Source organism: Rhinoderma darwinii, chromosome 5 (assembly GCF_050947455.1).
Source record: "Rhinoderma darwinii isolate aRhiDar2 chromosome 5, aRhiDar2.hap1, whole genome shotgun sequence".
Classification (NCBI taxonomy): domain Eukaryota; kingdom Metazoa; phylum Chordata; class Amphibia; order Anura; family Rhinodermatidae; genus Rhinoderma; species Rhinoderma darwinii.
The window spans coordinates 231,281,860-231,294,975 of NC_134691.1; the positions used below are offsets into that span (position 1 = coordinate 231,281,860).

The window sequence follows — 13,116 nt, forward strand, 5'->3', positions numbered from 1 at the left end:
GGCGACGACCTGCGGCCTGAAGTTCTTGGTGGAGACCGTGCTTGTTGGCATTTTCAACATTCAGAAGCGGGAGATATTGGCGGTACAAGACTATCCTAGGAGAAGAACATACGACATAACTTTTGTACAGAATGGAGTGTTCCAAGATCTGCTGGCGGCATACATGGTAAAAAACGATCCGAGACTGGACGGTATTGAATTTTACGAACATGTGTTGGACATCACTAAGATGATTGTGATAAAAATGTACTGCCCGTTTGCTGATTTAAAAGATGTGATGTCCTTTTTATCCCCCTATTTCAAAAGTGTTAAATGTATTGGCAAAATAATGAACGAAGTTGGAGTTTGGACGTCAAAGTGGAGATTTTTAGTAACTTGTTATAGAGATGCCAATACAGCAGGGGGGATAATGTTGCCGCCAGCACGCTTTAAATTAGGTGATATGGCAGGAGATCTTTTTTATACATTCTGTAGAAAATGTCAAAAGTACGGTCACACCAAAGAGTTCTGCGAAAGCACCTGTAGGAACTGTGGCAGCTCTGAGCACGAGGCCAAAACTTGCCCTCTGGGGAAAAGGTGTCGTTTTTGCAGCCGAGTTGGTCATCTATATGCTACTTGTCCCCACAGATCGGAACAACCCGAGGTCCGGCCGAGGCGTCCAGAGCAGCCAGCAGGCCAGATCGCCCCCGCACAAGGAGAGGAACCAAGAGGTGAAGAGGCAGATGACATGGACACCTCCAGCAGACCCCCCCAAACAGGTGACCCAAAGGAGCAAAGGCGGTTTAAGAGAAGAGCCAGTGATCAGCGGACGAAAAAGCCCCCTCAGGAAACGGAGGAGATGGGTAGTTCGGATGAAGCTGATCCGCCTGGGCCGCAGGAGATGCTGGGTCAGCCTGTACCTGAGGCAGAGGACCCGGGCGGAGCGGCAGCTAGGTCTAAGAGGCGTAGGGCGTACTCAGAGGTGGCAGCGGGGGTGCCGATGGGAGTACCTGCTAGAGCGAAAGCAGGGAAACCAGTTGACGCGCCCCCGGAAGCACCAGCTGAAGGTCTCCCCCCTTCTCGCCAGTTGGGGGAGACAAGCATAGCTGCCTCTGAGGTGACAGAAGTCCCTGAAACGGCCGCGAGTGCGTTTCCTGCCCCTATCGTAGGGGAGGAGGCTGCCATACAAAATGCTCCAGAAACCTTGCCCGTGGAGTCCATCTGGGACCCATTTTCGATAAGTGCCTCAGGTATGGCGGGGGGTCAGCTGTCTGACATGAGTTCCTCTCCAATCTCCTCAACTTATACAGTCGGTTTGAAGTCGGAGGGCGATGAGAGTTCGAGTGAGGTCTCTGGTAACGCCGAGGACTGCTGAGGCCACCTCGGGTAAGATTACATAAGACTGTCTCTTTTCCCTTTTCCTCATGGCAGAGTTAGGTGGCATTTCCTTAAATGTTAGGAGCGTGCATTCCAAGACGAGAAGAGCTGCCCTGTTTGACTATCTTTCTATTTTTTCCGCCACCGTTTTTTTCCTACAGGAATGCTGTATCCCACATCGCACGAACTACAACAAATATAAGGAAGACTGGAGACTCGGACCTTCAGTGTGGTCCGGGTCTAACGATTCCAGAGCCGCAGGTGTCGCCATTTTATTTAAAGGGAACGTTTTAATTGACAGTTTTAATGAAATTTTACCAGGTATAATTTTATTGGTCAAAGCTTTTATAGACGGTATTAGATGGCAGTTTTTAAATTTTTATGGGTCCTCGGACAAGAATGAAAGAGCTAGAATGCTAGAGATTTTACCCCTTTTTTTAAACGATTCAGAGCCACTTGTTTTAGCGGGTGATTTTAATTGTATTTTAAAGGGGGAACGCCGGTTCTCTAACTCAGTAAGCAGGAATTATGACAAAACCTCCTCATTATTAAAAGATATAGTTACTGATTTTAAACTTACTGATGTTTTTAAGAAATGTAACAGCAATTTATCTGCAGAGGCCGGCGTCACCTGGAGCAATGTGAACTGTAGCTCCAGGATCGATTTTATATTCTGCTCTTATCAAGTACTGCCTTTTAAATGTGATCTTAATCCCAATGTTTTATCTGATCATAAATTATTGTATTTTAAAGTTAAAAATGATATTGGGAAAAATACTGTCAAAAAAGCCTGGAAAATGAACGTTTCCCTTTTAGATGATCCGCAAATTTTATCTGATTTTATTACCTTTTATAAGGGCTGCAGACGGGTAAGACATCCAAATATGTCCATAGTCTCATGGTGGGAGAAAATAAAAATAAAAATAAGAGACTTTTTCATAAAAATCGGAAGGAGAAAAGCTAAAGAAAAACAGGATTTTTTTGCTAATTTGAATACCCGTCTGCAGACCCAATACAAGTTCAGAGAACAGGGTATGCAGGTGGAGGAGGAGATTATGGAGATTAGGAAGGAGATCTCCCAGTGCCTGGAGCAGAGAGGTAAGGAAATTGTCTTTCGTTCAAAAATGAAACACCTCGAGGAAAATGAGACCTGCTCCAGGTACTTTTTTAAGAAAATTAACGATAAGCATACCCTGTTAGACAATGTTGATGGAGATACAAACACTGACAATATTTTAAAAAAGGTACACAGATTTTATGCGGATCTTTTTAATATAAAACTTGTTAATGTTGATTTGATGAACGACTCATTGAAGGAGGTTGACGCTGTTTTAAATCCTGTCTCCAAAGATTTTTTATTACAGGATATTACGGAACAGGAGATTTTAGATACCATCAAGAGTTTTAAAACAGGTAAAGTCCCTGGCCCTGATGGTATACCCATAGAGTTTTATGTCACATTTTATGGAGTTTTAAAAGAGGATCTCTATTCCCTTTTTACTCAAGTTTTTAGAACAAAAGCCCTCCCGGGGTCCTGGAAGAAAGGTGAGGTATCCCTGCTTTATAAAAAGGGGGACAAAACAGATATTAAAAACTGGAGGCCTATCACCTTACTAAACGCAGACTATAAAATAATGGCCAAGATTTGCGCGAATAGGCTAAAGGCTGTTATAGAAAAAATCGTCCACTCCAACCAAGTCTGTGGGATACCTGGGAGGAGCATATGGGACAATTTAAACCTTTTAAAAGATGTTATTAGTGATACGAAGGAGAGAAAAGGTAGATTGGCGGTTTTATCTATAGATTTCGAGAAAGCCTTTGATAGAGTATCACATTTTTATCTTTTTAAGGTTTTAGAAAAGATGGGTATACCAGAAGGTTTTTTACAGTCTCTGAAGGCCTTTTATGAAAATTGCACGAGCAAGATTTTAGTAAAGGGTTTTAAGACACAGGATGTCCTTTTAAACTCCGGAGTGAAGCAGGGGTGTCCCTTGTCCCCACTACTTTTTATATGTGCGATCGAGCCTCTACTCTGCAGATTGAGGAATGACAGGCAGATATGTGGAGTCCCCCTGCCGGGCGGGGGGGGGGGACTAGAGGCAAAAGTAGTGGGGTACATGGATGATGTTGCGGTCCTGTGCAGGGACGCCCCGTCACTGCAAAAAGCATTACAACAGATATACCAATTTTGCTGCTCCTCCGGTTTTAAAGTCAATTTTAATAAAAGTAATATTTTAAATATTGGCAACATGATTTTACAGGACATTCCAGTCCCTGTGTCGGAGTCTGTACAGATTTTAGGGGTCTCCTTCAATGAGTCAAACAATGGTTTTATCAGTTGGGACTTGGTGGCACAAAAAGTTAATAAGAAAATTTGTTCATGGAATCTTAGAAAACTGACAATGGAGGGAAAAATTTTAATCACAAAAATGGTGATTTTACCAATTTTATTGTATCTAAGTATGGTTTTCCCTCCCCCTGATATTTTATTAAAAAAGATTACCAAGGCATGTTTTACATTTTTATGGAATTCTAGGATGGAGAAGCTCAGGAGAGAAAAAGTGATGTTGCCAAAGCTAATGGGTGGTAAAGATTTTCCAAATATAAAGGCATTTCTTTTAATCAATTTTTTTACATTGTGTCTTAATACTGTTTTTAAGGAACACTACTGGTCTTATTTTATCCGTTTTAACACTGGCTATTTTATGAGGAGGTACGGATGGTTCTCTACGGTTTTAAGCTCGCCATATGCTTTTAACCTGCCAGACCAGTATAAGATTTTAGAAAAAATAGTGAACCTTTTTAACCTAAAAGACAAAAGAATAGAAGATGTAAAAAATAGTAAATATGTTTTAAAGGAAATAAAAGAAAATGTTTTAATAGCCCCCATTAGCAATTTTAATGAAAACAAATGCAAAATTATCTGGAGCATGGTTAATGCTAAATTCATTTTTAATTCACAGAAGGATCTGGCCTGGAGCTGCGCCCACGAGTGTCTTCCATGCCGGGCATTCCAGCATCGAAGGGGACTGACCAACTCGGCTGCGTGTCCAAGGGGAGGATGCCGCGATGACGAGACAGTCTTACATCTCTTTTGGCAATGCTATTTTTCACAACTTATATGGACAAAAATCCTCCCCTTGATGAAGAAGATAACCGGAATAAAGAGAATTACAAGTGAAGGCATTTTTTACGGATGTCTGGAGTGCCCAACAAGGACTCAGAAAATTATGGCATGGAAGATTACTAACTGCGTTAAAGCAGCTCTGTGGGCGGCCAGGAATATTCTTTTATTCAAACATGAAATTTTATCTGTGAATGATATTTTAGGAATTTGTTTTTATGAAATGCACAAGTATTATCTTTTAGACAAAAAATTCTCTCCTGTTTTAAGTAGAAAATGGTTTTTTAGCGAATGGAATTCTATAATATGATGCCACCAAGTGCCCTTTTATAAATTGTATGATTTTAATCTGACAATTTGTATTTATTTTTTAACCATTGTTGTAAAATCTGAATCTCTGTAAAAATGTTGAAAAATGTTGATTTATTGTAAAATCTGAAAAATTTTAAATAAACGGTTACCCCCAAAGTTGGGGTAGTCAACTTAAAAAAAATCTGTTCTTATCAGTTTAATATCTGATACGTCCCCTATCTGGGGACCATATATTAAATGGATTTTTAGAACAGGGAGATGGAAATAGAGCTTGCTCTGTCCACTCCACGCATTGACCTGGTATTGCAGTATTTCCAGGACCGGTGCACCCTTTCCTTATGTGTTGACTAAAATCAGATTCCAAAAGTGTTTTTTGTGTTTGCCATTGTTTCTGTCTTTCTGAAGGGATCTCCCCTTTTAATCCCATTATTTCAACACCTGTTGGACAATGCATGAGTGATAATGAGCTAATTGATTAAATGCAATTAATGAATACATTGCCACCTCTTGTTTTGTGTCGTCTGTGTATCTGTGTTTCCGGCATTTCACATTGGAACAGCTCATTCACCTTCCTTGTCTTCTCTCCGCCCTCCCTTTTAGGTAAGTTAAAGAGCTGCACCTGAGCCAGCCACTGATTGATGCAGCACCACAGTCAAATAGTGGAGTGGAGTAGGGGAACAGCAAACAGCCATTAAAGCCGCCCGCCCGCCCGCCACAATGGACCTACCTGTGTACACTAGATGGATGTGATGGAATGTACTGTCGTCCCTACATTTCAAGAAGGAGTAAGAATTGCAGTTGCAACAAAGCCTTGCTTGCCTTCAAAGAGAGCAGCAATTTGGATTTGTTACTATGTTACCTAGAAGAATAACAAACTGTGCAAGGATGGAGGTTGTAGGAGCAAGGAGAAGTTGTCTGTAAAGTTGGTGGATGCTTATTTTCCATTTTGCAGTCCCTTGTCTCCCTCTTGTGGCCTCCTGGAGGCAACTAGCTGTGCAAAAAAAGACAGCCTGGCGGCCGGCTGTTGCAGTGTTGCCCTCTCAGGCAACACTGAGTGACTGACTGAGCCGCACCGTCTTATATAAAGTTCAGACGGAACTTTGCACGTGTCATAGTGGAGCCCTGAGGAGCCAGAGCCAGCTTTCTGACATCATAATGGGGCCTCAGAGATAAAAGCCTGGGCCCAGGCAGTGTTGGTCAGTGCTGCTCAGCAGGCAGCACTGGACTGGACTGGATTACAGCTGATACAAGGTGTGAAGGAACAAGGGGTGGCTGTGGGCATGCACTTGCTGCCGCTGCCAGTGTTTATCTGCATGGCAGCAGGGCATTTGGGCGTTGCCAGGAAGGCGTTTTTATGTAGATTCCTCCTCTTTCAGCACTGCATTGTGGTGCAAGCAAAAGAAGCAAATCCTGTCTGGCTTCCTCTCCGGCCTTTATTCACCTCCCGTGTAGCTGTGAGTGTGTGAGCCTGCAGGGCCCCATGGAATTGCCTAGAAGTAGGCTGAATCGCTGCAAGGGCTGAACAGCAGTATCGGGCAGGCTCGGGCAACGCGCGGCCCGTTCGGGTTATCGCTTCTCGGCCTTTTGGCTAAGATCAAGTGTAGTATCTGTTCTTATCAGTTTAATATCTGATACGTCCCCTATCTGGGGACCATATATTAAATGGATTTTTAGAACAGGGAGATGGAAATAGAGCTTGCTCTGTCCACTCCACGCATTGACCTGGTATTGCAGTATTTCCAGGACCGGTGCACCCTTTCCTTATGTGTTGACTAAAATCAGATTCCAAAAGTGTTTTTTGTGTTTGCCATTGTTTCTGTCTTTCTGAAGGGATCTCCCCTTTTAATCCCATTATTTCAACACCTGTTGGACAATGCATGAGTGATAATGAGCTAATTGATTAAATGCAATTAATGAATACATTGCCACCTCTTGTTTTGTGTCGTCTGTGTGTCTGTGTTTCCGGCATTTCACATTGGAACAGCTCATTCACCTTCCTTGTCTTCTCTCCGCCCTCCCTTTTAGGTAAGTTAAAGAGCTGCACCTGAGCCAGCCACTGATTGATGCAGCACCACAGTCAAATAGTGGAGTGGAGTAGGGGAACAGCAAACAGCCATTAAAGCCGCCCGCCCGCCCGCCCGCCCGCCACAATGGACCTACCTGTGTACACTAGATGGATGTGATGGAATGTACTGTCGTCCCTACATTTCAAGAAGGAGTAAGAATTGCAGTTGCAACAAAGCCTTGCTTGCCTACAAAGAGAGCAGCAATTTGGATTTGTTACTATGTTACCTAGAAGAATAACAAACTGTGCAAGGATGGAGGTTGTAGGAGCAAGGAGAAGTTGTCTGTAAAGTTGGTGGATGCTTATTTTCCATTTTGCAGTCCCTTGTCTCCCTCTTGTGGCCTCCTGGAGGCAACTAGCTGTGCAAAAAAAGACAGCCTGGCGGCCGGCTGTTGCAGTGTTGCCCTCTCAGGCAACACTGAGTGACTGACTGAGCCGCACCGTCTTATATAAAGTTCAGACGGAACTTTGCACGTGTCATAGTGGAGCCCTGAGGAGCCAGAGCCAGCTTTCTGACATCATAATGGGGCCTCAGAGATAAAAGCCTGGGCCCAGGCAGTGTTGGTCAGTGCTGTTCAGCAGGCAGCACTGGACTGGACTGGATTACAGCTGATACAAGGTGTGAAGGAACAAGGGGTGGCTGTGGGCATGCACTTGCTGCCGCTGCCAGTGTTTATCTGCATGGCAGCAGGGCATTTGGGCGTTGCCAGGAAGGCGTTTTTATGTAGATTCCTCCTCTTTCAGCACTGCATTGTGGTGCAAGCAAAAGAAGCAAATCCTGTCTGGCTTCCTCTCCGGCCTTTATTCACCTCCCGTGTAGCTGTGAGTGTGTGAGCCTGCAGGGCCCCATGGAATTGCCTAGAAGTAGGCTGAATCGCTGCAAGGGCTGAACAGCAGTATCGGGCAGGCTCGGGCAACGCGCGGCCCGTTCGGGTTATCGCTTCTCGGCCTTTTGGCTAAGATCAAGTGTAGTATCTGTTCTTATCAGTTTAATATCTGATACGTCCCCTATCTGGGGACCATATATTAAATGGATTTTTAGAACAGGGAGATGGAAATAGAGCTTGCTCTGTCCACTCCACGCATTGACCTGGTATTGCAGTATTTCCAGGACCGGTGCACCCTTTCCTTATGTGTTGACTAAAATCAGATTCCAAAAGTGTTTTTTGTGTTTGCCATTGTTTCTGTCTTTCTGAAGGGATCTCCCCTTTTAATCCCATTATTTCAACACCTGTTGGACAATGCATGAGTGATAATGAGCTAATTGATTAAATGCAATTAATTAATACATTGCCGCCTCTTGTTTTGTGTCGTCTGTGTGTCTGTGTTTCCGGCATTTCACATTGGAACAGCTCATTCACCTTCCTTGTCTTCTCTCCGCCCTCCCTTTTAGGTAAGTTAAAGAGCTGCACCTGAGCCAGCCACTGATTGATGCAGCACCACAGTCAAATAGTGGAGTGGAGTAGGGGAACAGCAAACAGCCATTAAAGCCGCCCGCCCGCCCGCCACAATGGACCTACCTGTGTACACTAGATGGATGTGATGGAATGTACTGTCGTCCCTACATTTCAAGAAGGAGTAAGAATTGCAGTTGCAACAAAGCCTTGCTTGCCTACAAAGAGAGCAGCAATTTGGATTTGTTACTATGTTACCTAGAAGAATAACAAACTGTGCAAGGATGGAGGTTGTAGGAGCAAGGAGAAGTTGTCTGTAAAGTTGGTGGATGCTTATTTTCCATTTTGCAGTCCCTTGTCTCCCTCTTGTGGCCTCCTGGAGGCAACTAGCTGTGCAAAAAAAAGACAGCCTGGCGGCCGGCTGTTGCAGTGTTGCCCTCTCAGGCAACACTGAGTGACTGACTGAGCCGCACCGTCTTATATAAAGTTCAGACGGAACTTTGCACGTGTCATAGTGGAGCCCTGAGGAGCCAGAGCCAGCTTTCTGACATCATAATGGGGCCTCAGAGATAAAAGCCTGGGCCCAGGCAGTGTTGGTCAGTGCTGCTCAGCAGGCAGCACTGGACTGGACTGGATTACAGCTGATACAAGGTGTGAAGGAACAAGGGGTGGCTGTGGGCATGCACTTGCTGCCGCTGCCAGTGTTTATCTGCATGGCAGCAGGGCATTTGGGCGTTGCCAGGAAGGCGTTTTTATGTAGATTCCTCCTCTTTCAGCACTGCATTGTGGTGCAAGCAAAAGAAGCAAATCCTGTCTGGCTTCCTCTCCGGCCTTTATTCACCTCCGGTGTAGCTGTGAGTGTGTGAGCCTGCAGGGCCCCATGGAATTGCCTAGAAGTAGGCTGAATCGCTGCAAGGGCTGAACAGCAGTATCGGGCAGGCTCGGGCAACGCGCGGCCCGTTCGGGTTATCGCTTCTCGGCCTTTTGGCTAAGATCAAGTGTAGTATCTGTTCTTATCAGTTTAATATCTGATACGTCCCCTATCTGGGGACCATATATTAAATGGATTTTTAGAACAGGGAGATGGAAATAGAGCTTGCTCTGTCCACTCCACGCATTGACCTGGTATTGCAGTATTTCCAGGACCGGTGCACCCTTTCCTTATGTGTTGACTAAAATCAGATTCCAAAAGTGTTTTTTGTGTTTGCCATTGTTTCTGTCTTTCTGAAGGGATCTCCCCTTTTAATCCCATTATTTCAATACCTGTTGGACAATGCATGAGTGATAATGAGCTAATTGATTAAATGCAATTAATGAATACATTGCCACCTCTTGTTTTGTGTCGTCTGTGTGTCTGTGTTTCCGGCATTTCACATTGGAACAGCTCATTCACCTTCCTTGTTTTCTCTCCGCCCTCCCTTTTAGGTAAGTTAAAGAGCTGCACCTGAGCCAGCCACTGATTGATGCAGCACCACAGTCAAATAGTGGAGTGGAGTAGGGGAACAGAAAACAGCCATTAAAGCCGCCCGCCCGCCCGCCCGCCCGCCACAATGGACCTACCTGTGTACACTAGATGGATGTGATGGAATGTACTGTCGTCCCTACATTTCAAGAAGGAGTAAGAATTGCAGTTGCAACAAAGCCTTGCTTGCCTACAAAGAGAGCAGCAATTTGGATTTGTTACTATGTTACCTAGAAGAATAACAAACTGTGCAAGGATGGAGGTTGTAGGAGCAAGGAGAAGTTGTCTGTAAAGTTGGTGGATGCTTATTTTCCATTTTGCAGTCCCTTGTCTCCCTCTTGTGGCCTCCTGGAGGCAACTAGCTGTGCAAAAAAAGACAGCCTGGCGGCCGGCTGTTGCAGTGTTGCCCTCTCAGGCAACACTGAGTGACTGACTGAGCCGCACCGTCTTATATAAAGTTCAGACGGAACTTTGCACGTGTCATAGTGGAGCCCTGAGGAGCCAGAGCCAGCTTTCTGACATCATAATGGGGCCTCAGAGATAAAAGCCTGGGCCCAGGCAGTGTTGGTCAGTGCTGCTCAGCAGGCAGCACTGGACTGGACTGGATTACAGCTGATACAAGGTGTGAAGGAACAAGGGGTGGCTGTGGGCATGCACTTGCTGCCGCTGCCAGTGTTTATCTGCATGGCAGCAGGGCATTTGGGCGTTGCCAGGAAGGCGTTTTTATGTAGATTCCTCCTCTTTCAGCACTGCATTGTGGTGCAAGCAAAAGAAGCAAATCCTGTCTGGCTTCCTCTCCGGCCTTTATTCACCTCCCGTGTAGCTGTGAGTGTGTGAGCCTGCAGGGCCCCATGGAATTGCCTAGAAGTAGGCTGAATCGCTGCAAGGGCTGAACAGCAGTATCGGGCAGGCTCGGGCAACGCGCGGCCCGTTCGGGTTATCGCTTCTCGGCCTTTTGGCTAAGATCAAGTGTAGTATCTGTTCTTATCAGTTTAATATCTGATACGTCCCCTATCTGGGGACCATATATTAAATGGATTTTTAGAACAGGGAGATGGAAATAGAGCTTGCTCTGTCCACTCCACGCATTGACCTGGTATTGCAGTATTTCCAGGACCGGTGCACCCTTTCCTTATGTGTTGACTAAAATCAGATTCCAAAAGTGTTTTTTGTGTTTGCCATTGTTTCTGTCTTTCTGAAGGGATCTCCCCTTTTAATCCCATTATTTCAACACCTGTTGGACAATGCATGAGTGATAATGAGCTAATTGATTAAATGCAATTAATGAATACATTGCCACCTCTTGTTTTGTGTCGTCTGTGTGTCTGTGTTTCCGGCATTTCACATTGGAACAGCTCATTCACCTTCCTTGTCTTCTCTCCGCCCTCCCTTTTAGGTAAGTTAAAGAGCTGCACCTGAGCCAGCCACTGATTGATGCAGCACCACAGTCAAATAGTGGAGTGGAGTAGGGGAACAGCAAACAGCCATTAAAGCCGCCCGCCCGCCCGCCCGCCCGCCACAATGGACCTACCTGTGTACACTAGATGGATGTGATGGAATGTACTGTCGTCCCTACATTTCAAGAAGGAGTAAGAATTGCAGTTGCAACAAAGCCTTGCTTGCCTACAAAGAGAGCAGCAATTTGGATTTGTTACTATGTTACCTAGAAGAATAACAAACTGTGCAAGGATGGAGGTTGTAGGAGCAAGGAGAAGTTGTCTGTAAAGTTGGTGGATGCTTATTTTCCATTTTGCAGTCCCTTGTCTCCCTCTTGTGGCCTCCTGGAGGCAACTAGCTGTGCAAAAAAAGACAGCCTGGCGGCCGGCTGTTGCAGTGTTGCCCTCTCAGGCAACACTGAGTGACTGACTGAGCCGCACCGTCTTATATAAAGTTCAGACGGAACTTTGCACGTGTCATAGTGGAGCCCTGAGGAGCCAGAGCCAGCTTTCTGACATCATAATGGGGCCTCAGAGATAAAAGCCTGGGCCCAGGCAGTGTTGGTCAGTGCTGCTCAGCAGGCAGCACTGGACTGGACTGGATTACAGCTGATACAAGGTGTGAAGGAACAAGGGGTGGCTGTGGGCATGCACTTGCTGCCGCTGCCAGTGTTTATCTGCATGGCAGCAGGGCATTTGGGCGTTGCCAGGAAGGCGTTTTTATGTAGATTCCTCCTCTTTCAGCACTGCATTGTGGTGCAAGCAAAAGAAGCAAATCCTGTCTGGCTTCCTCTCCGGCCTTTATTCACCTCCCGTGTAGCTGTGAGTGTGTGAGCCTGCAGGGCCCCATGGAATTGCCTAGAAGTAGGCTGAATCGCTGCAAGGGCTGAACAGCAGTATCGGGCAGGCTCGGGCAACGCGCGGCCCGTTCGGGTTATCGCTTCTCGGCCTTTTGGCTAAGATCAAGTGTAGTATCTGTTCTTATCAGTTTAATATCTGATACGTCCCCTATCTGGGGACCATATATTAAATGGATTTTTAGAACAGGGAGATGGAAATAGAGCTTGCTCTGTCCACTCCACGCATTGACCTGGTATTGCAGTATTTCCAGGACCGGTGCACCCTTTCCTTATGTGTTGACTAAAATCAGATTCCAAAAGTGTTTTTTGTGTTTGCCATTGTTTCTGTCTTTCTGAAGGGATCTCCCCTTTTAATCCCATTATTTCAACACCTGTTGGACAATGCATGAGTGATAATGAGCTAATTGATTAAATGCAATTAATGAATACATTGCCACCTCTTGTTTTGTGTCGTCTGTGTGTCTGTGTTTCCGGCATTTCACATTGGAACAGCTCATTCACCTTCCTTGTCTTCTCTCCGCCCTCCCTTTTAGGTAAGTTAAAGAGCTGCACCTGAGCCAGCCACTGATTGATGCAGCACCACAGTCAAATAGTGGAGTAGGGGGAACAGCAAACAGCCATTAAAGCCGCCCGCCCGCCCGCCACAATGGACCTACCTGTGTACACTAGATGGATGTGATGGAATGTACTGTCGTCCCTACATTTCAAGAAGGAGTAAGAATTGCAGTTGCAACAAAGCCTTGCTTGCCTACAAAGAGAGCAGCAATTTGGATTTGTTACTATGTTACCTAGAAGAATAACAAACTGTGCAAGGATGGAGGTTGTAGGAGCAAGGAGAAGTTGTCTGTAAAGTTGGTGGATGCTTATTTTCCATTTTGCAGTCCCTTGTCTCCCTCTTGTGGCCTCCTGGAGGCAACTAGCTGTGCAAAAAAAGACAGCCTGGCGGCCGGCTGTTGCAGTGTTGCCCTCTCAGGCAACACTGAGTGACTGACTGAGCCGCACCGTCTTATATAAAGTTCAGACGGAACTTTGCACGTGTCATAGTGGAGCCCTGAGGAGCCAGAGCCAGCTTTCTGACATCATAATGGGGCCTCAGAGATAAAAGCC

The 13,116-nt window shown here is 45.6% G+C and overlaps 5 non-coding genes and 1 pseudogene across 5 annotated transcripts; all 6 read left to right on the forward strand.

The window, feature by feature from the left end:
* Nucleotides 1–4,945: 4,945 nt before the first annotated feature.
* Nucleotides 4,946–5,126, forward strand: LOC142654098 (U2 spliceosomal RNA; annotated as a pseudogene).
* A 1,234-nt stretch (nt 5,127–6,360) lies between these two features.
* LOC142653247 (U2 spliceosomal RNA) lies at nt 6,361–6,551 on the forward strand. Its single transcript, XR_012848185.1, has one exon. It is a non-coding gene; the product is annotated as a U2 spliceosomal RNA (small nuclear RNA).
* A 1,242-nt stretch (nt 6,552–7,793) lies between these two features.
* Nucleotides 7,794–7,984, forward strand: LOC142653248 (U2 spliceosomal RNA). Its single transcript, XR_012848186.1, has one exon. It is a non-coding gene; the product is annotated as a U2 spliceosomal RNA (small nuclear RNA).
* A 1,235-nt stretch (nt 7,985–9,219) lies between these two features.
* Nucleotides 9,220–9,410, forward strand: LOC142653249 (U2 spliceosomal RNA). Its single transcript, XR_012848187.1, has one exon. It is a non-coding gene; the product is annotated as a U2 spliceosomal RNA (small nuclear RNA).
* Nucleotides 9,411–10,652: 1,242 nt separating this feature from the next.
* Nucleotides 10,653–10,843, forward strand: LOC142653250 (U2 spliceosomal RNA). Its single transcript, XR_012848188.1, has one exon. It is a non-coding gene; the product is annotated as a U2 spliceosomal RNA (small nuclear RNA).
* A 1,242-nt stretch (nt 10,844–12,085) lies between these two features.
* LOC142653251 (U2 spliceosomal RNA) lies at nt 12,086–12,276 on the forward strand. Its single transcript, XR_012848189.1, has one exon. It is a non-coding gene; the product is annotated as a U2 spliceosomal RNA (small nuclear RNA).
* The last annotated feature ends 840 nt before the right edge of the window (nt 12,277–13,116 follow it).